The 22,187-nt window shown below is 37.8% G+C and overlaps 1 long non-coding RNA gene across 1 annotated transcript; it reads left to right on the forward strand.

The window, feature by feature from the left end:
- Positions 1-9,058: 9,058 nt before the first annotated feature.
- On the forward strand, positions 9,059-16,122 carry LOC141947398 (uncharacterized). Its single transcript, XR_012630102.1, has 3 exons — positions 9,059-9,538; positions 9,745-9,809; positions 14,652-16,122. It is a non-coding gene; the product is annotated as an uncharacterized LOC141947398 (long non-coding RNA).
- Positions 16,123-22,187: the final 6,065 nt, after the last annotated feature.

The following is a 22,187-nucleotide window of genomic DNA, read 5'->3' on the forward strand; positions in this document are numbered from 1 at the left end:
TTTGTATTCAACCAAAGAGGACACTTTCATTTCAAATGCAGCTCTGTAGGAAAACTCTTGGGCAGCCAAGCTCCCATAAAGGCTGCTCTATCAAAAATGACCTACTCTTACTTAATTTCTGTTTTCTGGTTACTGCTGATCCTCTCCTCATCCCCACCCCTTCCACTCAGTTTAATTGACAAAGAGTGGATTAGCTAGTCAGTTTATCCATATGTATGAACATGACAACCGTAAAGAATATTGCAGTTTCCCGAAAAATCATTTAATAACCTCAATAGAAAAATATGTGTGCAGCTGGGGAAAAAAACATTAAGGCACTGCAAGATGAGCAAGACATTTATCAGAGGCTCTGGTATCCTAGTTGCTTCATCAAAGTAGTAAAAAAAGAGATAGATCATCAGCATCTGAAAAGTTGCATGACTACTTTTTCCACTTTCTAGAGAGATTAATTTTACAGAGGTAGAAAGACAGAGTTAGCCACAAAACAGCATACTTACAGACTCAACTAATGGAATTTGGATGTAATTATCATTTTTTAAAACAGTGAACCATCCTCTAAACTTCTACACAAGAAGCCTGTAGGGCCTCTTGCAATAGGACAAGGGGTAATGGTTTTAAAGTAAAAGAAGGTAGATTCAGGAAGATGAGGGTGGTGAAACCCTGGAGCAAGTTGCTCAGAGAGGTGGTAGATGTCCCATCCCTGGGAACATTCATGGCCAGGTTGGATGGGGCTGTGAGCAACCTGATCTAGCTGAAGATGATCCTGCTCATTGCAGGAGGGTTGAACTAGATGACCTTTGAAGGTCCCTTCCAATCCAAACTATTGTATGATTCTATGAAGCCAGCAAAGTAAAGGAAAATAATTTTCTCCCTTAGAATCTGTAGCTACTGATTAATAATAGCTACTGTTTCAAGGTCTTCCATGATCTGAGACAGCCTTCATCTGGACATACTTCATACGTCCTAAAGACATCAGCTTTCTAGCATTGATAAAAGTTCTATCTTGCATCATGCAATCACATCTACTTATTTACTAGGGCAAGCTTTGACCCTCTGGTGACCACATTGTTCCTTCTGAGGAAGTACTTAGCTGGACATGGTCCCTTTAGTTAGTTCCCACTGGATCTACAAAGATTCAAACTGTATTTGAATTAGAAAAGAAGTCTTCATGCTAGGCATATAATTCATGTGCTCTCTGTTCTAAAAAGGGTTGGATAAAGAAGATTAAGGGCTGTTTAACAGAAAACCTACTTAAAAGCCAAGCTTATCAGAGACTCTTCTTTGGGAAACCTCTGCTACTGGAGCTCTTACTCTAGAATGAGTAAAAGAGCTGTTTAACATACCTTCTCCTGATCTTGCACAGAAATGCTTGCTGAACTGTCATCATACAACAAAACACAATTTTTAAAAGTCAGGGAGGTATATAAGACAGTAAGCAGCCAAAGCTTTAAGCCTGAAGTGGAGAACAGAGCAACAGGTTTGCCTTTTTTTCAAAACAGTGGCTCTAATTAGGGAAAAAGCCCACACCAAAGAGGAGTTAATACAAAATACCAATGGTTGCAGAGTGTAACTAGAGAAAATAAAAAACAGGTGGGCTCAGACAGAGAAACTGCCATTCATTTTCAAGGAAAATTAAAGCTTTTGATATGCAAATAGCTATAAAACTCCAAAAGTCTTGAATACCAGCTACCTAAAGCTATCAGTTGCCCCAGCTGGGTCACCACAGAGCAATTTTTGCCAATTATATATCCCTTGTTCCCTGATCAGTCTATTTTTCTACCCATTGTTATACTAGAAACTATTGTAAAATATTCTCAGTTGGGGCAAATAACCTCCTATTCATTTTCTTTTCAGCACCCCAAAAAATCATCCAGCAGTAAAGAAAGGTTCCTTGCAAGACTTCTACCCAGCTGACACAACAATTTGCAAAGACGACTTCTTCCCCCCTACAAACCTGTCTTTTATTGTGTGTGGCTCATCAACAAAAAGCTGATTTCCAATTTACAACACCTACTAAATCCAAATCACATGAGCCTCCTCCTCTCAATCCCCTGTACAGATTTAACCCAAAAATTAGAAAGTAGGGGAAAAGCAAACTTTTCTTGTTGAAAAGAATGCACAGATTTTTTTTACTAAATAGATACATTGGGTAATGCAGTTGTCAGTGACACACTTTTTATCAGACTTTTCTTTTAAAAGCATTGAGTGTTGAAGCATAGATGCAGGCTTTCCACCCAATGTTAAATTCTTCATAGAGGTATAAAAATTACTTCATATATAGTGCGGTTTAGGTGCTCTGATTTTTGCAATAATCCAGTAAAAGTTCAAGCTTTGCTTCAAAATTAACACTGAAAACTAAGGGAAATAAAACAATTCTGATGTATTAGTGAAATTATAAAACAGAACTCACAGTGGGCATCATAATCAACTATATGAAGATGATGAACATCTGAACTCATATGGCATAAATTTTTTTACACTAAACCATAAACTGCTTTTGTAATTCTCTAAAAGCATATAAAAATATCGACAATTCATTTAAATCATAGGTTGCCAATGATAGCAAATATCTGTGATACTAAAAATATCCTACCTTATTAAATTAAAACTGATTTTGCAATCTCTGTTACAGTCATTTCTGTGGCTTGTACTCTGCTTTCTTTGGGGAGGAATGTGACCAGCACTGCTCTGAGCTTTATGTCTCCTGCTCTCCCTGGTGAAGAGGTTCGAATGTGCAAAGGCATTCTTTCTTTTAAAGAGCTGGTTTTGATGGAAATGTCTCAGATGAACCAATTAAAAAACAGAGCATGCTTCCTAACTAAGCTGAAATATGATATAAGAAGACCCAGATAAAAGTATCACAGCTGTAGGGAATCAGTGAAACAAACTTAATACAAAAATGCAAAATCTTAAGAAAGGGAAAGATTTGGCCAAATCTCTCAAACAATTGGTTTGACCTGCTCAGTCTTACCCTTGCTTGCTCCTAAGAACCGAGATGTGTGAGCCCAAGTTGTCTGATCAGGATCAGTTGTGTGTGACAGAGGACAGGAACATTGCTGATATCCTCACTTCATCTTCTGGGTTCTTCTTGAGTGAAGGCAGTAAACTAATTCTGGATGTGCTTTTGGAAATTGATGTTGGCCAGGATATTTTGCCTCATTATTTTATGGTTCCAGTTCTGTTCTTAATTGTCCTGTCACCTTATCTTTACATCATTTTGTCTCCATCTTCTGCAGCAATTAAAAATGTCATTCCTTTGACCCCTGTTTTGCTGTTTCTTCTGGTGTTTTCCACACACTTCCATTTCCCTGCATTTATAATTGTCACCAACCTCTGTGCAACGACCTGTGTCTGGGTACGAAACAGTCACCATAAAATCATTAAATTACAGCTTGTTTTACTCTGTACTTTGTTTTAGCTACTTTTACCATGATGGGGTATGTGGTTGCATACACAAATTCCAGCAGATGCCGTCACCACTGCAGCAGAGAGACCCTGGAAGCGCCTGCTTTCTGTACACAGATTCCTTTTGCCATTGCACATGGTAAATCCTGGAATCGCTGCAGCTTGGAAATTGTCCCAGACAAGGCACACAAGGGAGATTGGGAGTCACACACTGGAATCAACCCCCCTACATTTAGTGACAAAATCTTGGATGCAGGCTCTAGCCTCAAGATGGGAAGAAAAGAGGTGCTCAGCTAATATTATCTGGTAATGTGAAGCTAACTACAGATAAAAAAGGCTTCCTGTGGCCAGAAAAGAAGCCATTAGATTGGATTATATTGGACTGAGACATGAAGGATTAGTGAAGAGGCAGCCTGACAGTGCTGCTTTGCTGGTTACAAGCATCCAAAGACGTTCCCCAAGAATTGTGTGTTTGCAAATAGGAGTAATTTGGAGCTCGGTTGTTAAGATTGGCTTTGGACATTTCTAGGTGCCCAGAGCTGGAGTTCTGAAGCCCGTGAACGTGTTAGCAGGTATTCAGCACGTGTTGTGTAAGGGTAACCAGTGGCATTACTTCTCTCAGAGAAGTATCCTCTAAAAATTATATCACTGGCCAAGCATTTTCATATACCTGCATGCCCATGAGCAGGTATTTCTTTCTTTCAGCATTCATGGTGAAATTCTGGATAAGTACTAGAGGACAGTTAGCACTACTTTTTGCTTGCACACTCGATGGAAACCCGTACTTTGGCATTGTCAGTGCCAGGTAGGTTGGCCATCGAGCCAAGTGCAAGCAAGCCCAGAGCAAAACCTCCCCAGACTTGGGCAAGAGAGCTGGCTATGTGGGTCTCACAGCACACCCCATGCTGTTGCTCAGACCACTTGCAGTGAGGCGAAGGCCTGGGCCCAGAGGCAATGCTAAAGGCTAATGCGAAACTGTGGAGACTATGCAGACACAACTGGTAATTTGTTATCTTTGAATTAAAGTGTTGGTAGGAATTAAGAGGATAATATGTATCACCTGCAGGTGTGTCGTAAAGATGCTCTTTTCTTTTTTCATATGCTTGTAAGATATTTTCCTTAATCTTCGGCGCAGTTCTCTCCCCAGTCCTGGAAGTCTGATTTGAAATGACAATTTGCTCCTCTTCTAGCTAATTGGAACTAGAGCAGAGATATTTCACAAGAGGAAAATGATGAGCTGGCTTCCCTGCATCTGCTCTGTTTGTCTCCATTTTTACGTTTATACTGTCTCGTCTGCTCTGCAAAACTGCCAGTCATCTCCTGGGGACACTTTCTCTACTTGACAGCTAGTAGGACTGTCTGACTTTCCCTCCTCTCCAACGTATGCTTTTAGGTCCTGGGGCTGGACCTGTGGACAAGGCAGCTGCTCAGAAAGTGCCTTGTAGTTACGGGTCTCCTCATTACCATCGTGGCAACTGTTTCTGAGCTTGGAGGAGTTTGCTGCTAATGAAGGAGCATCGCCCTCCTTCCACTGAGCTATATCATCTTCTTGCTTGGCTCTAGAGGAGTGGTGGCTGAATTGCCACTGGGTCACCTCATTCAGCTCCATTTATTTAAGGGTTTTAAGTTGCTGAGAATGAAAGCCTCAGTGATGGAGGTACCACAAGGCCTTCCTTGCCTATAGACAATGATTTCATCATATTAGTCTTAATGTCAGACTTCAGCGCTGCCTTATGCACTCCTACAACTCCCAGAATGCGGCAGCTTTACAAGAAAAAAATACTGGACAGAATAATTTCTTTTTTCATTAAATAATTCTGAAAATGGGCCACAACTGACAGGTCTGAGGCAGAGAGATTTGGAGCACTTGGTTTTCTTTTTTTCAGAGTATTTTATATTGAAATAGTGGATGCTACTGTCATTGCAGGAAGGGTTATGAGAACATCTAAAAGGTTAAGACTTTAGCTGGGCCTGAGGACACTTATAAGCTCTGGTTTTCTGTACTGCTCTATCCTATCAGATTTCTTTTTCTTTCTTGTTGAAATACTAACTTATATAATTGCCTAATTCATAGACATTTGCAAGGCAAGAAATGGAACAAAGAAGCTTCTGCTCACATACCTTGGAAACACTGACATTACATAAAAATACATATAAATCAAATAAGCGTCTCAAATACCTAAAGTGACATGTAGCCACATTCAATTCCTGCACTGCAAGCTGCTAAGCCTATGAAACACAGTAAAAATGCAAAGCACGAAGAGAAAATGTGCCAGCCTCTTTAGAAAGCTGTGCATATCATTGGCAAAGGCTGGTTTACATTAGTGCCTCTCAGTCCTTTGACTGATTTGTTTCTTAGGTGTAACAGCTGCCTACAGGTTGTACCTACACAAGCGAATCGAATGTGACACAAAGCCAGAACATTGCGGTACATTGCTTCTTGTACTAATAAATATTTAAGGATAAAGCCTAAGTACTTCTTCTTCAGCATCAGATCCTTCTCTGTTGCAACTGGCAAAAAAGAACTTGCAAATTGCAATCCATAACAGAAAATACAGAAGAAGAATGTTGATCAGCTTATGATAATGGGTCATATTTTTTTAAATTGATTTTTGTTTCTCAGTAAAACTCCACAAACATTTTATTTTATTTATAATTTCTAATAGCCAACTCTGTCCCTCTACTTATAGGTCAACCATGAGAGTATGGTGAAAAAAATTGCCCACCCACCACACTTCAAGGTTCTTTTCTTCATGCAGTTTTGTCTAGGAAGGGGAAGAAAAGCATGTCAGCCATTCAGGGTTGGAGCATCCTTCTCCCCTCTTCCCCCATTGAGTGTCAAGTGAGAGACTTACCTATCTCAGACCCCAGTGATGCTCATCAGAAAAATGTCCTGGCTCCAAATGGTAATGCCAAACCATTTCACAAGCTCACCTTGCCTAGGCAGTTCCATGACTCTGGGATAAGCAATCACAACTTTACCAGAAACCCTGAAAATAATATTTGTATAGTTCACATGACAAACAGGCATGGGCAGAATGCATTTACAAAACCAGACAATGTTAATTGCTTCCGGGAGTGTCTAGAGATTACTCTACCTGAAAATATTTGAGGTTTTTGATGAAAACTCATATATTGTGGCACACAGACAGCAAAGCAAACATTTCACTCATTTCCTCTCTGGCTTTTGAAATTAAGCACAAAGGGAAGAAAAATGCAACCTGTATTTAAAAAAAAAAAAAAAAAAGAGCCACATCTGTGTTCAGGAGTCCATTTCAAAACTCCCTGTCCAACTGTGTTGTCTTTCATGGCTGGACAGTCTTTTGATTGAATAGAGTAGGTCATAAATTTGGGGTTTACTTCTAGAACCTCAAGTGCTTATACCTCTTGGGGCATTTCTTGTTTGAAAATCAGGAATTCAGGAAAAAAAAAAAAAAAGGAGGAAGGGAAAGTAGCTCAATAGTTTCTTCTAGGAACACCCTCTATCCTCAATTCTGCAATGAGATTTGGCTTCTGCGGACATTTTTCTCTGAGTTAAGGTAAAGCTTGTAGTGTAGAAGTCATTGTTTCACTTGCTGTGAATATTCTTTCTATCAGGAAAGCCCCTCAATCAAAGAATAAAATCCTAAAGCCAGTTTTTGTGTGGCAAAATTTTTATTGATAAAAAGGAGAAGAATAAAGTAAAGCAGTGACTTTCCACCAGCTTTGCCCATCTTTATTTAATGTGCCAGGAAATTTCCTCTGGTTCCATGGGAGCAGGAGATATATTTGGCCTCACTATGGGTTTTACCGTTATTATTCTGGAATACCCATTTATTTTTCTCAACTGGTGAAAGAAAATTAACACATGTAAATATACTTTCTTATTTCTGAATGCTGGTGTGGAGTTAGCTTGGGGAAAGCTTGCAAACTGATGCTATCAAGATTCTGTGGAAAAAAAACATTTAAAATTCACAGTTTCAGTTTTTTATGATACATGAATCCATTCTGTTTCATTATAAACTAGAAGGGATTTTTCATTGGGATCCCAGAAGTAAACTAGAAATGAGAAGATGGAACCGAGATTCAGCATGACTATTTGGGGGCTGTGATCTTTACATAGGTTAATTAATGCTGCAGACTGAAAGAAGACAAGGAAACATGGCTAGGAAACATATTCCACAGAAAATATATTCTGCAGAAATGTACATTCAATTTAGCAGAACCCACATCTGACTTTCTAAATATCTTTGTCAGAGTTCCCATTAGGCTTACTTAGCTAATATAAGTTCACCCCCAAAATTACCCTTACAACTTAGGTGGGAGCTATCTAAAATCTTGTAAATACTACGTTCCTTCCACACTGCCTTGCACACAGGGATGCTTGGGGCTGTCATTTGTGGGGCAAATCAGAAAAGAAATAACACAGAGCTTCAGCCTTGAACAATGCAAAAGTCTCTGTTTTCTTCTGTCATTCATACAGACTATGTCCCAGGACTTCAACAGTGGAATTTCATAAGTAAATACGAGATTGGATTGAATTTGGTGAGTCCATGAAGTGGATTTTTGATACTGAAGGACTATCATTTTGAAAGGTGATTTAAGAGCTTTGAATATTGTTGTCATCCTCAGTGTTATGAAAAGTATGCATCTAGCCGTGCTGCCTGAGATCCCTTCCAGCTGTTTCAAAAGAGCAGTTATTATCATCTTCAGGCAAGATTGTTTTGCACCACAGCAGATATTAGAAGGAAGCCTATGTAATCATTTACAGCACGTGTGGATCTTAGCACTGTAGCTGAATTTTTTAGAATAGGCTGTAATAAATTCTGGGATCACAAATCTTCTTCATCATTATTCATGTTCTCCATCTCAACAAATTGAAAAAAATGCAAAAGGACTCCTAGTATGTTAGCAGTGAGCACTGTATCTGACATATTTTGAATGTAGTTTAAGACAAAAAAAGCAAAATAATTGTTATGCTAAACAACATGAACTCACAGTCAATAGTCCATGAAGAAGTAATTTATGTAGACATATTGACATTGCAAATTTTCAATGTCCTCTTTAAAAAGACACTGTTCTGAATTTTTTTCAGATGTGAATGACAGAGGTCTCTGATTCCCAAGAAAATGCAAAAGGACCTTGAAATAAAATGATGCCATAATGGCTTTCAGTGATACACTCCTCCCAAGTTTTCAGCACAATTATATGCTTATTACTTTGGAAGAGTTAGAAAACAAGCAAGCTGCAGCCTTTAATGAAGCTTTCATAGCAGTGAGAAGAACTATGAAAAAGCATTTAGAGCAGCTCATCTCCTCCTCTATTCAGTCTCTCTTTCATTTCCAGAGGCAGTTGCGATGAGAAATTGGATGCTATCCAGTTTGGATTTATAAGGAAGCAGAAAAGGAGATAATGGCGGAAGTATGTGCTTTTTTTCCCCATGTAAATTCAGATCATCTTTAACATTTGATCAGATTTTGAGGAACATGAGACAAAAAAGCAGCAGATATTTCCAATCATACATTTTAAAAACTCAGAAGAGCTTTGCAGGCTCTCCCTGTATCCAGAGCTGCTTCAGACATTCCTTTTATTATTTTTTGGGAAGATGTAGAACATAACCATTTACTTAGCTTTGCTATCTGATTATAAAATCCTGACTCAGAGCATCGAAAAGTTATGCTTACAATGCACAGACATACATCCCAGTTCTTTGTACTGTCATGCTGCCACCCTAACAAGCTAGAAATATGTATGTGAGTGGAGAAGACATTTCAGGATCAGAGGAAAAGTCAGTTAACAATATATTACTGAGACTGATTTCCTTGTCAGTACATAAAAACTAAATGTGACCCCAGTGGAGACATTTTTTATTATGGGGAAGCAATTTTCTTACTCTTTTATGACTCTATTTTTATTACCAGCATTATTCACAATTCTCTAATTAGAGAGCACAACACTGTTACGCTAGTTTTTACTCTTCGATTCGGATGTACACAGTCATTACAAATGCCATGAGAAGGTGTATTAGTGCAATAAGGTTGAATAATACTCCTTTTCCTTTTTGGTTTTTCTGTACAGAGGCCAGTGGGCCACGATGTTTTAATATGAGTCTGCTCTAATCCTGTGACCTTACATATGCACTTGGAAAGAAATGGTGAGACTGAACAATCTGTTCATTTGTTTTTCTGTGTAAAAGAGCTTATCTGAAACTTTGCAACGAAAGCTTATTTCAGGTTTTATTCCTAAAAGTATACACACCCATTAAGTGAAAAAAGCAACAAATATCAATGCATGCAAAAATGTTCAAACTCAAGTACCTGAATTCAGGAACTTACCTCACCCTTTTGTGGTCTCCTGTAGGTAACCTGGCTTTGTATGCTAACATGGAACTACCACAGGGGACTGAAGAATGAAGCCATTGCTTTGTAGGTGCCTAAAACGTGACCAAGGGAATTTAACTTTGGAAAAGATATTGCTTGTTGCTTTGTCTGTTTTCAAAAGAAATGCTATTCATAGCAGAGTATAAAACCTGAACTTGATGAGAACAAAATATGGAACATTTCTGGGTTCCCAAAAAGTTTCTGGACAACTATGAAGAAGTCTCATCATGCAGCAAGCTATTAATACCAGAGAGGTACAAACTGCCCCAAATCTTCCTTTTCCAGACCTTGAAGAGTCATAACTCTTTGGCATTTTGAGGGATGTTGTGAATCAATTCCCTACTCAGGATTTTACTTTAAAGACCCAGTACAGCCCTAAATGTCAACTATGTGGAAATGGTTCCTCTATTTGTTTGTTTTGAGTTTTTTTTTTTATCTGAAGTCTGTATATATTTCACTGCTCGGAAGTCAATGAAGGGGTTTTACGGCAGGTCTAGTAAAGTGCAGTTCTCCAATTACAACCTAGCTGTAAAATATACAGTAGGTTTTTTTCCTTTTTACTTCCAGGCAATAAGTTTTGGTCACGTCAGATAAACCCACCTAAAAGAAGGAGAAAGAAAGAGAAAAATGACTGTTCGGTGAACCTCAGGAGAATTATGAAGTTATACAGCCTCAGAAGGATTTTAGGCAGTTTTATATTGCCCAGCTCAGTTCACATTTATATCATCTGTCTCAGTGCCTGAAATGAACTAAGCTATGTGCTTGATAGAGAAAAATACCTCTACTGACTGATGTATCTAAAAAATCTGGCTTCGATATGGCTGGATGAAACACAGAAGAGGGTTGCTAGCTGCACAGAAGACAAACTTTGCTATAATATATTTCATGTAAGAAAGAACTAGATAATGCTCAAAAAAAAAATTGTACATGGAAAAAACCAAAGAATCGGTAAAGAGTGAGGATTTTTTTTTTAAAAAGTTAAACACTTCCATGTGAACTTAGTTATGTCCAAATTCCTGCTTGAACTTGGAGAACCTGGAGGAGGAAAAACCGCAGCAATCTGGAAGGTTGTGCTGCAAATGAAACTGCTATTCTAGATAAAAACATAAACGTATCCTAATCCAGTGTAATTATCCAATTGTTCCTGGATTTTGACTATGCGAGACACTGGGAAAGTCTTTTAAGAGCCTGGAGATATTCTGAAGCATAACATTCTGCCAGTGAAGATTTATTTACAGTTTCACCTGATAAGATTTTTCATCTTGTTTTGAACAGCATAATTTACCATAGTCAGCATGCTGTATTGCATTCATATATGTAGAGAAGAGCTGGATTGATTATCTTCAGGCTTCCTGCCACTAAACTCAGCAAATTAGTTGCTCATGATTCCAGCAAATGACTGCTCTTATTTTTTTTTTTTTTTCTTCCTAGTGCTCCAGGAGAGATTGAACTGTAAAGCTTTGGCTGGGAAGCTAAGAACTCGTTTAGAAACTCCCGAAAGAAGGAAGAGATATATAGCTGCTGTTATAATTAGTAAAGTAGCGCAGCAATATATGAGATGGTTATGATATCTCAGAGAACCCAAAGAAATTGAGCTCCATTTGTCTTGTTGTCTTTTCTGTAGGGGTAGGTCGGCTGATGTGCTTGGTATTCAGTGGTAATATCCAGTTGTAGCAGAGCTGATGGAGGCTGGTCTGCTTCCTTGCAGTCCCTGAAAAGGTCCTAGAACACATTCTCCTTGAATTCATTGCCTAATGTGAGCAGGATGAGAAGTCCTTCAGACAGCAAGGGTCTACCAAGAGCAACCCATGCCTGGGTATTCTGACTTGTCTCTGTGGTGAGATGAGAGCCTATATGGAATTTCCCCAGCCTTCTCCTCTGTAGGCCAAACAGGTTGGGTCAGATGATCAGCCCCTTAGTGTGGCCCAACCTCTCCTGAGAGGTTCTCTGGAAAGGAAATTATAAAACTGTGGAGCCAAATTTGTGTTGATGTTGGCAGCTGGGAAGTGGCTGGACATTATAAAGACTTCCTGACTAGGCAGGACTGGATCAGGTCACCCAGAGTAATTGTGATATCTCCAGACTTGGGGATTTCAAGGCCCACCCAGAAAGCCACTGCTGACCTGATCTTATGCTGGTGACAGTCCTGCATCAGGCAGGAGATTGTGTTAGGTGTTCTCCAGAGGTCCCTTCCAGTCAATACTTCTACTATGATATGATTCTGTGAAAAGAAGGAAAAAGGAAAAACAAAAATGAAATTTAAAAACAAAAAAAAAAGGAAAAAATGTGGAATCTGAATCCCAAAGTGCTCAGCTTTGGGCATTCGTCAACACTGGGTTTTTTTTGAAAGTGGATTCCATATTGAAATCGATCAGATTTTTGGTTCCCATTTTCAAAAAAATGCTAGGAGCAAGGAACAATAACTGCAGTCAGAAAATATGATGGTTATCCAGGACTAGGTAGGACAGAAAACTCATCTGAGACATGATGAGATCTGTGAACCCACTGGAGAGAGAAGTTCTGGTGCAGTGAGCTGAAAACATCAGGAACCAACACTGATAAAATCACTATCCATTCCAAGATCTTCAAATAAAAGGATGTGTTCCATTCCTAACATTAGAATTATACAATTATATACACAGACTGTATATGCAGAGTATACAAAACTATATAAAAGAACAAGAACCTTTACATTTAGGTATTGAACTATACTGAGCACCTTATGACTGCAGTACAGACACCAGCCACATTTGTTGGTACTATTCATATTATTTCTTGAGCAACCCTGGAGGTCAGTCTCTGAGATAGTATCATAATGTCAGAGGATCTCACAGTACTGGCATTAATCCTTTGTGTCAAGTAGGGTATGGTGGCAGAGGAAACAACAGGGGACTAGATAGAGTAGATGGAAGAAAAGGAGAATTCACACACCAGTTTTTCTTATCTTGTTGCTGTAGTGCCTGGTCATGGACGAGGCACACAATTAAAGTGCTTTACAAACGCATGACAAAAATGGCTTCTGTCCAAACCAGCTTACATTAAATTTCCCAAAATAGAAAACAAACCCATCTTCTTTTCAAAATTAATGCAGTTACCCTCATCTCCCTAAGCCTGGATGAATCCCGTATGACTTTAGAGTGGCACAGAAATAGCAGAAATAACAGTCTTCAGAAGGAAAATCACATCTTTAATGGAATGAGGCACCCTTTTCCTGTCTCCACTCCACAGAGGCACTCTCAGACTCTCCCTTTCAGTTGTGAGGGAACTGGGCATGGTGTATCTGGGCCCCACGTCCAATCTAGGACTTAGTCTATGTTTGATCCATCATCGGAAATAGACTGGCTGCCTTTTCTCCTTGGACAGTTATACGAGATGTGTCTACTTCTGCAAGCAAGGATGAACCATGCTCAACGAGCAATATATGGTGCTTGAGTAAGGTGCATGTGATATGAAAATCCTGGGACTGAAGTGGTTCCCAGTAGAGCCAAAGTGCATGTAAGGATGGCTTAAAAGAAAATGTGCATGGGAGGAATGGTGTTGTCAAACGTGGCTTGTTTTCTAACATGGAACAAGGCTTCTGGTGTCCACGTAAAACACATACAGCCTCCTGCCTGTAGGACACCCAGGCTCATAGTCATCCTCTCAAACTTCATTAAAGTCAGTGCTGTTAAACTAGGGGCTAATAAACCAAACCAAAATAAACCCAAAACAAGTTTCTAAGGAGAAATACAGTCTATTTCCCAGACCTTATGGTAAAAAAGTACGTTGTAAACTCCTCAGGGGAAGATTTCTATCTTCCTATGTGTTTTTATAATGCTAAACTCACATTCCCAGAGGCAATTAGGGCTGTAGCACAAATAATAGATACTAACAATTACCACCAAAGAATAGATGATAAATGACAGGTATATTTTTTAAATTTTACATTCAGAATGAAATGTTCTTTTCATTGCAAAGATACTGTTACAGAACACTGTATAGTTATCATGTTATTAGATTAACAAGATGCTTTTATAGTTAAATTGGGTGCCACAATCCTTAAATTATTTAAAATATAATATGTTTTCTTAGCTTTTCTTGATCTCAGTTTATCTTGTTATTCTCCTGTAAAATTATGGAGAAACAGCTGGCATTTTCAATTTTTTTAGAGGGTTTTACATTTTTTAAATATAAATTAAGATAAAGTCTTGAACATTTCATTAAAAATATGAAAAATTTTAAAATTCTGCTGGTGGATTTATGTTTATGGAAATGAAAACATTTAAATCATTTATGGAAAATGTTTAAAATGCTTTAACTGTGGGAGAAATTGTGCCAACAGTTGCCTCAGTGTAAGTTTGGAGTAGCTGTATCAACAGACTGCCAGATAAAACAAATTTAAACACAAACGGAGTTTAGATTATACTTATTTCTGTTCACACTGGATAGGTTTTGACTCAAGTAGCTTTGGGAGAGCCCTTTTAAAGAAACAGAATCATCAAGTGCTATGATGTAATTATTTGGCTAATTACACTACTATGTCATTCTTCCAGGATCAATTTTCTTTATATATTTAGAGAAATAAATTTAAATGGACAATGTCCATGAATACCTCCAAATTTTTTTCTCACTCCACAATGGTAGACTGTGCTTGTACAATATCTTTTTGCAGAAATATAGTCTGAGAGCCTGAGATGTAAGGGCAGAGTATAGGACATTTCTGTATTGCAGGTGGGGCTTATTCACCCATGCAGTGAAGTTTTGTAGATCAAACATTCTCAGGAATATATTTTCTTTCTATACAGGACAGGTTATGCACAGCCAGAGATAATATTTTTAAAAACTGTAATTTGATAGAGTATATAACAGAGTACATTGTAACCTTCTTAATCATTTTGTGATGTAAAGGATGAAGGATGCAGGATGCTGAACACAAATGTTGTGTGCAAACCATCTTACCTGGCTTTGTGCTTGGGGGATAATGAACTCAGAAGTCTGGAAAAATCTTCTGTGCAGCCATCTTTATGTGAGTATATATCGGGAACAAATCCAGCCTCTAGAAATGAGGACTAAAGCTGAAGTTAAGTCTGTCAAACCTCCATTTCTCAGGATTTTCCTAGTTTCCAGCCAGAGATGGTGCCGGGTGGGAGCAGAGCATCTCGCAGGCGGTCCATGCATAGGCAGTGAAGCCAGCGATGCCTCTGCCTCTGCACAGTGCACGCCACGTCTCACATCCCAGCTCAGCTCTCCGGCCACTGGTAGAACAGCTATATGAGCTTGGACAAAGCACTTTAATTTTGTCTCCTCATATTCTTATCACTTTAACAATATACTTTCTGCCACTTAGAAGAAATTACTTATTTCTCCAGCGAGTTTTGGCTGTGGCATGGACTTTCCAATAACAAATAAGAAATAACATTCTATCATTTTTCAGCTGTAATACCTCTGCCATAGAAAAAAAAACTAACCAAACAACAAAAGTTGGTTCAAAGTTGGAAGAGGCTGTGGTAAGGAGTAAAGATATCTTCCACTTTGGAAAAATTTGTGCTGCTCTGGCTACACCGCTCTCAATAGATGAGCTGAAAGTGCAGCAGCTGTGAGGCAGTGAGAGCAGGACAGATACTGCCTTAATGAGATAGGGATCCTTGAGCTCCATGCATTGGAGTATGTTTTGAGGGAAAATTCCCCCTTTTCAGTAAAAATACAGTTTGAAATGGTGCAGGGAGAGGGAAAGCACCGGGGCAGGCACTTTCTTGGGCTTTGGCATGCCCATCCATTTGCTCACTTGCTATTTCTCTTGAAAAAAGTTTAATTAGGTTCAGATACACTTTTTTTTTTTTTTTTTCTCTCTGACCATTCATTTTTCCCAAGCAAGGAGAAAGCCACTTCTCTGAATACAAATTTGGCCACTGTGAGAGCCGAGTCTGATGAGTTTCTTACACATGGAAACAAGGAAAGCGAAGCCTTGTGAGCTTTGTGTGAAGACCCTGGGTGCGTGTGACACACAGACGCTCCCAGTATATTTTGACCATTTCCCTCTCATTTCTGTTTAGTCTTATTAATTCTAAAACCCTCTTCCTTTGTCTTTTAAATGTTATTTGTACCATTTTATCCTCACTGTTCCTTTTTTTTCCTTCCATAAAAAAAAAAATAAAATATTAATGTGGCATAAGAAATCTGCGTGTGCTGGTAGTCTCTTGAAACCGTTGATGAATCCATGAATAAAATATGAATCTTTATTTTGCTTGTGGTATATCAGATTTCGCATGTTTATTATATTTCCTGTGAAGTGAGCTTGTCCAACAGAGCTTTTGTTTGTTTGTTTGCCTCCTTTTATTTTCGGTAGCCCTTGATTTATTAACCTTTGGAAAAACTAATGTCTGCTGTAGTCTTACATGAAACATGAAACTTTCATTTGGATCATTTGGATCAATTTTCTAGTCTCTCTCATCTGAAAAAGGAAGAAGGAAAAAGAAAAGAGAGAAACCTTGCTTATCCCAGAAAAAGCATATTTTTTTCATCCTTGTGCTGTTGAGCTGCATCTTCCAGTATTACCTTGGCCTAAGAAAACAGTCTTTTGAATGCAATGAGTTATGTTCACTATAAAAAACTCAAAATCCCCGAACCTGGAATATTGCAAAAGAAATGCTCTTTTCTTTGGACAATATATCTTTCTTTAGCAATCTTAATCAACATTTTTATTCCAATTATACACTAATTTGAAAGATTAAGTGTGGTGGGGTTTTTTTTAAACTGTAATTATGCCTTAGTCTTTTTGTGCAAGACTGATGGCAATATAAATCTGAAGTAGTTTTGCTGGAGATGTCTACACTGCCTACGGTTCTGCTGGTTTACTGACAAAGGACCTGTTCATTTGGGTGCCATATTCTTGAGATAATCTTATCAGAGATGGATTTTTTTATAACATCAATTTTCTAACAATCCATTTAACCGAGGCAAAAGACAGTTTTGAGTTAAATCTGTGAAACAGAGACAAAGAATGCATGATGAACAGCTGTCACTTCAAGGGATGATAACAAACATAGCTGCTGGCATAAACTAAGAAATCACTGCCTATTTAGGCTCTTTTGGTTGTCCCTATGGGGCATACAGCATTTAGAATATAGATTTTCCTGTTCCAGAAATGCAGGTGAAAATCCTGATAAGCTGAACATTATGACTTTGTTTTGGAGAATAAAAGTTTACTCTTTTAATGAAAAGCATATTATGCATTTAGCACAACTCATGTAGAAAAGAATAAGAAAAATGCCTGGGAATCCTTAAAAAATTAATATAGAAATTAAAACATTCATATGCAACATTAGTATATGAAGCATTCTAAAATTCATTCTGAAAGAGGTATTTCCAAGTTTGGTAACTGTATATAGTATTATGATACCTTTATAATTGTTCTTTAGGCATATTTCTTATAAAATATTTCTCAGGTAAACCATGCCTCATGTTTAATATGACATTAAGTCCTAAAGATCAGCAATGGCCATCCAAAGAGGAGACAAGCAAAAAGGAAGCTGAAATCCATGCAGAGTTTTGGCTTAAGCTAGAAGGGTGAGGAAAATCTGACTATCAGGTAATGTCCCCTGAGCAAAGTCCTCTAAACTCACAAGTCTAAGCAGAGCTTTAAGGGAAAATACAGTGTTTGGCTTAAAGTACTTTCTGTAGTACGTTAATATTTATCACAAAAGATTAATGACAGTGGACAAATACCACTGTATGATGATGATGCAGCACAAAGGATTTTATTTTTCTTCTGTCTTTTAAACGAAGTTCACCTGCACATCCAAAACAGCATTTTTCCTTCATATATTCCAGTAATTCACTTCAGTTCCTTAAAATATAAATCAGGTGATTAATAATTAGAAAAAAAAATAGCCACTACTAATTTTCCAGGAGTGTTTCCTGTTTTAGGTAAGTAGTCAGTACTGTGAAGTGTGACCCACGTGGGTCTGGGCTACCTTGCCCCCCTCACAGATCTATAGCATTAGAAGTTGCAATTCAGCAAACCATTTAAGAGCTCTCAGAAGTAAAGGGATTTTTCTCCACAGATTGGTAGCAGCACCTGCTTTTTCTGTGAAAGAAGCAGGTATGTATAATTACTGGGTAATTTCAAGTGCATTTTCAGACCCTTGAGAAAGGGGGCACAGCTGGGGAAGGAGCATCTCCCACCACCCCTCCACTTCGTGACTCTGCTGCCCACCTTCTTCTAACGTTTATAACTGGCTGGATTCATAAAACACTGACAATAATGTAGAAAATGTCCAATCAAATGAAAAAAGGAAACTCCAAGGAGTCTATGTGGAATGAAGATTAGTTGCTACAATGGCCTGAATTGTGGCACCAAGGGATTTTCATTGAATGAACGTGACAAATGGCAAATGGTGATACAAATCAAGACCTACCCACAGACACATCACAAGCAAACAAGAAAAGGGCTGTTTTGAAGAGACTAGGTAAACCATGTTGCTCATGACAGAAAATAAAAGATGATGATAGGACTTCTGTTACCTAAAAAATTAGGTGAATTTGCTGAGCAGTGAGAAAATACATTGCATCCTCTTTTCAAGGGGGAATCATAGGTTTCCACTTTTTTTTTTTTTTTTTTTTTTTTTTTTAGTGAAGTGCTCCCTAGAGGAATGATAGTAATTGTCTCTTGTGGAACTCAGAGAAAACAGACTACTTTATTGATCACTACACCTTACTGCAAAGTTATAATTAAAAATCAGTATTAAAACTGGTTACAGTATAACCTGACACTCTAGCTGGCTGTGTACAATAAAAATCACATCATGTTCTCCTCATCAGAAAAGCCATCGCCGATCCAATTTCAAAGTTCTGCAGTGGTAATTGAAGGCTGCAGGAGGTTGTTCAGCAAAATTTAAGATTAGGATTTAACTGCGAACATGGCAGCATGCAGCTACATCTCAGCCTCATCGTGTGCAAATTCTGGGTAGGCAGTGCTGCAGAACACGGCTTAATATTACAACAAGCTGCAAAGTCTGTCACTCTGCATACTCAGGCATTAAGAGCATTTAAAGTATATGCCAGGCCGTGGATACATTTTTTTTTTTTTTTTTAATTAGCAATTAGTTTTAAAAGAAGGTATTGATGTTTTGTAACTGCTAACTTCTGTACTCTGACAGCTCAGTTGGGGTTTTTTTGGCTAGGAAGAAGAATGATAACACTGCCAGATGATCAGTCTTTGAGACTGGAAGATAATTCTCTGAGTACATAAACAGTATGAATATATGCCATAAATATATTTATAAATATGGTCAGGATAGTATATGTTTAAACAGGAAAGGTCAGGACTAAGCCCTCAAGAATCTCATTTCAGAGAAACCAAAGCCTGCACTTCTATAACTGCTTACACCCGCTCACTCACATTTCACAGTGGAAATTGCCTCTATTACATTTTATTTTTTTCTTGGAACTGGAACTGGGTAATTTTTAAAATATAAGTTATCTGTATTGAGTTCTCAGAACTTTGAACATCACTGCGTAAGAATGTTGTACCTCTGAAAAGCATCTCAGTCCTTGTGCAGTCTGTCCTCGACCCCAGCACTATCCCAGAACCTCGAATTTGTCAACTTTTGTGCATTTTTTAAAAAATAAGCAAGTACACTATGATCTTATCTAGCTACTGATTTGTGGTAGCTGCTGATCTTATATGTTTTGGTGGTAGATGGATAATACGAGTTGTAAATTACTAAGACAAAGAAAAGGGTAGCCTGTGAGATTACTAATCAATTTTCTAAAGAATTATCTAGCAGAAAGGGCAGTTTTAAATTGTTTCATCTTTCTTTTTATTTTAAACAAAACCATCTAAAGAGACCTGCTGGCATCTGTCTATGTTGACTTTCATGTATTTTATCGGTCTTTTAACATTGCTTCTATTGCTCATCAGTGACTCTGAATGTCCCTGTAAAGTTTTCCAAGGAAAATAAAGATGCTTACTCTAGAAATTACTTCCCTCATTTTGGGACACATTATATTTATTAATCTAATGCTGAATCTCTTTGTATTACTGCTTTTGAAAGAGTGAATGGCAATTTAGGCTCTCCTGTGCTAAGTGCCCTGCTTCTTAATGGGACATATACTGACACTCGATCTCATGGACTGAATGAAAGAGATAAAACATGTGGAAGAAAAATTAGCACAAGCCTCTTTCACAGACACAGAACTGAAAAGTGGGAAGACTTGTTCAAGTTCATGTAAAATAGGCTGTGGCATGGTCAGGTCCTGAACTTTGATGTCGGGCTCTTCATCTCAACCCCAGGTACACACACATCCGTCCTCAGACTTACATTTTCAAAGAAATAATGACAAATCTTTTGGGAGAAGTTAGAATGAATCAAGGAGAGAAAACAATACTCTGTTAAACTCTAAATTTGAAAGTTACTGTAATTAGGAGTAACATCACAAACATTGATGTATATCACATTTTCTAAATATTTTAAATGAAAGTGGCTTTGATTTTAGAGGGTAGACAAAATTATCTGTCAGCTTCTCTAAAATTTGCTATGTCTCTCTGACAAGAAAGGAAAAAGTCTTGAGGTTTAAAAACAATAATTGAAGATTGTTATTTTGCAGCTCTTTACTTTTGCCTTCAAATAATTGTAACAGCTAAAGAAGGATGTGTGATAATTCCTGCAATAATACTGCTTATAATGAAATTATTTGGTTTTGCTATTAATACATTTGAAGAAATCTCAGCATAGCTTTCATAAAAGCTTATTGGACTTTTCTACCCATTTATACAATCCATCTGATTATCTCCTTTGTTATTTTCATCAGACACTAATAGTATTTCACATTACTTAAAAATTGAGGACAACTTCCTCAGCTGCTGTGAATGGGAAAGCTGCCTGGGCTCACAGCCCCTTGATTACCCCCACGAGAATCTCGCTCCTACTTTAAACAATACAAACCATTTGAGTCAGTAACAGCAAGATGCTGCATTTGTTTAAGCTGCTTCAATAAAAGTCAAATACCCCTTAAATTATTTTATTTTCTCTTTAGCTTCCAACATTCTTTCTTTCTGATTGTAATTTTTATAATAAGAGGAAAATCCTGGGTAGGACAAATGGTTTAAATATTTAAATATAGAGATTAAACCAGTTGCTATAAACTTACTTAATCTGGAAAAGCCAAGCAGTGAAATGAGAAAGGGAATTACTAAAGACACAGCAGACAGGAGTAGGGCTTGGAATATATTGCAGTAGTGATGCCAAGCGGCAAAGCTTGGTGACACACTCCCGTTACCAAACAGTCTGCAATGACTGGGAAGTTTAGTTCAGCGACCAATGACACCAAAAGCTCTGGTGATTTATTCATAAAGGCTCTGCTTAGCTTTTAGGTCAGAGAGACTTTTGCCTTAGTAAGGGCTTCAGGATGAGACCCCAGATGACAAAAGGCAACAGATCAAGAAGGATGTTATAAGTTTGTGAAATGTTGAATGTGACTTACACACTCTCCAAATCATTTCCTAGTCCTCGTCCTAGGATGTGTGCCAAGGAAAGCAGTACCTTCATTAAGAATGAATTAAAAATTTTTCAAAATAAAGATAATTTTTTGCTCACTAGATATATGGGAAAAAAACCCCACATGACTAGACTTTAGCTAAATATTTCAATATTTACAGAAAAGGATGTAAACCTTGACAATGAGGCAATACAACTGACACCAGCTCTTTCTTTTCCTTTTAAACTCCAACCGCATCAGCAAGTCTTCACTTTTATTGGACTTCAAGTATCACTTGCAAGCCCTTGAAGAAGAATAGTACTAAAGGTTTATCACAACAGGATCATAATGAAAGATGTATGCTTTCTTCTTCAAAGATCTTGTTAACTTGTTATGGAGCACTTCTTGGTGTTTTTTTTTTTTTTTTTGCATGTGTCTGCTGCAGTATATATGAGAGAGGGAAAATGAAACACCACTTTGAAGCAAAGAAAGTGGTTTTTTTCTCTTTTTTTTCAGTGTTGCTCTCAAGGACAATAGGTTATTAGTGGCCTTTCACTCTCCAGTGCAGGAACTTTTCAGGCTTCAGAAATTTTACCCTGTTGAGTGAATACAATCCATTGAATTTCTTTATTACTTTCATGTTGCTAAGGTCTGTTTCGATTTTTGATAAAATAATTAACTGTTACTCAAAACAGAAGAATGAAACTGGAAGCGTAAGAGTAGCAACAAAGAGCTCCCTAAATAACCTAGGAATAGTATGAACTGATTTTTTGTTTAGCTACCAGTTCTGAAAAATCAGGGGAAATAATTTTTGATTGGCTTTAACAAAAGCATTTTAAAACCTTTTGAACTAAAAAGTAAAACTAAAGGTTTTCTTGTGAAATTAAACCTCCACTTGTTCTGGGCTGTTAAAAAGTTTGAGATTCTTTTAAATTAAATTTTTAAAAGATAAATGCATTTCATTAG

The sequence above is a fragment of the Strix uralensis genome, chromosome 9 (assembly GCF_047716275.1).
Source record: "Strix uralensis isolate ZFMK-TIS-50842 chromosome 9, bStrUra1, whole genome shotgun sequence".
In the NCBI taxonomy this organism is placed as follows: domain Eukaryota; kingdom Metazoa; phylum Chordata; class Aves; order Strigiformes; family Strigidae; genus Strix; species Strix uralensis.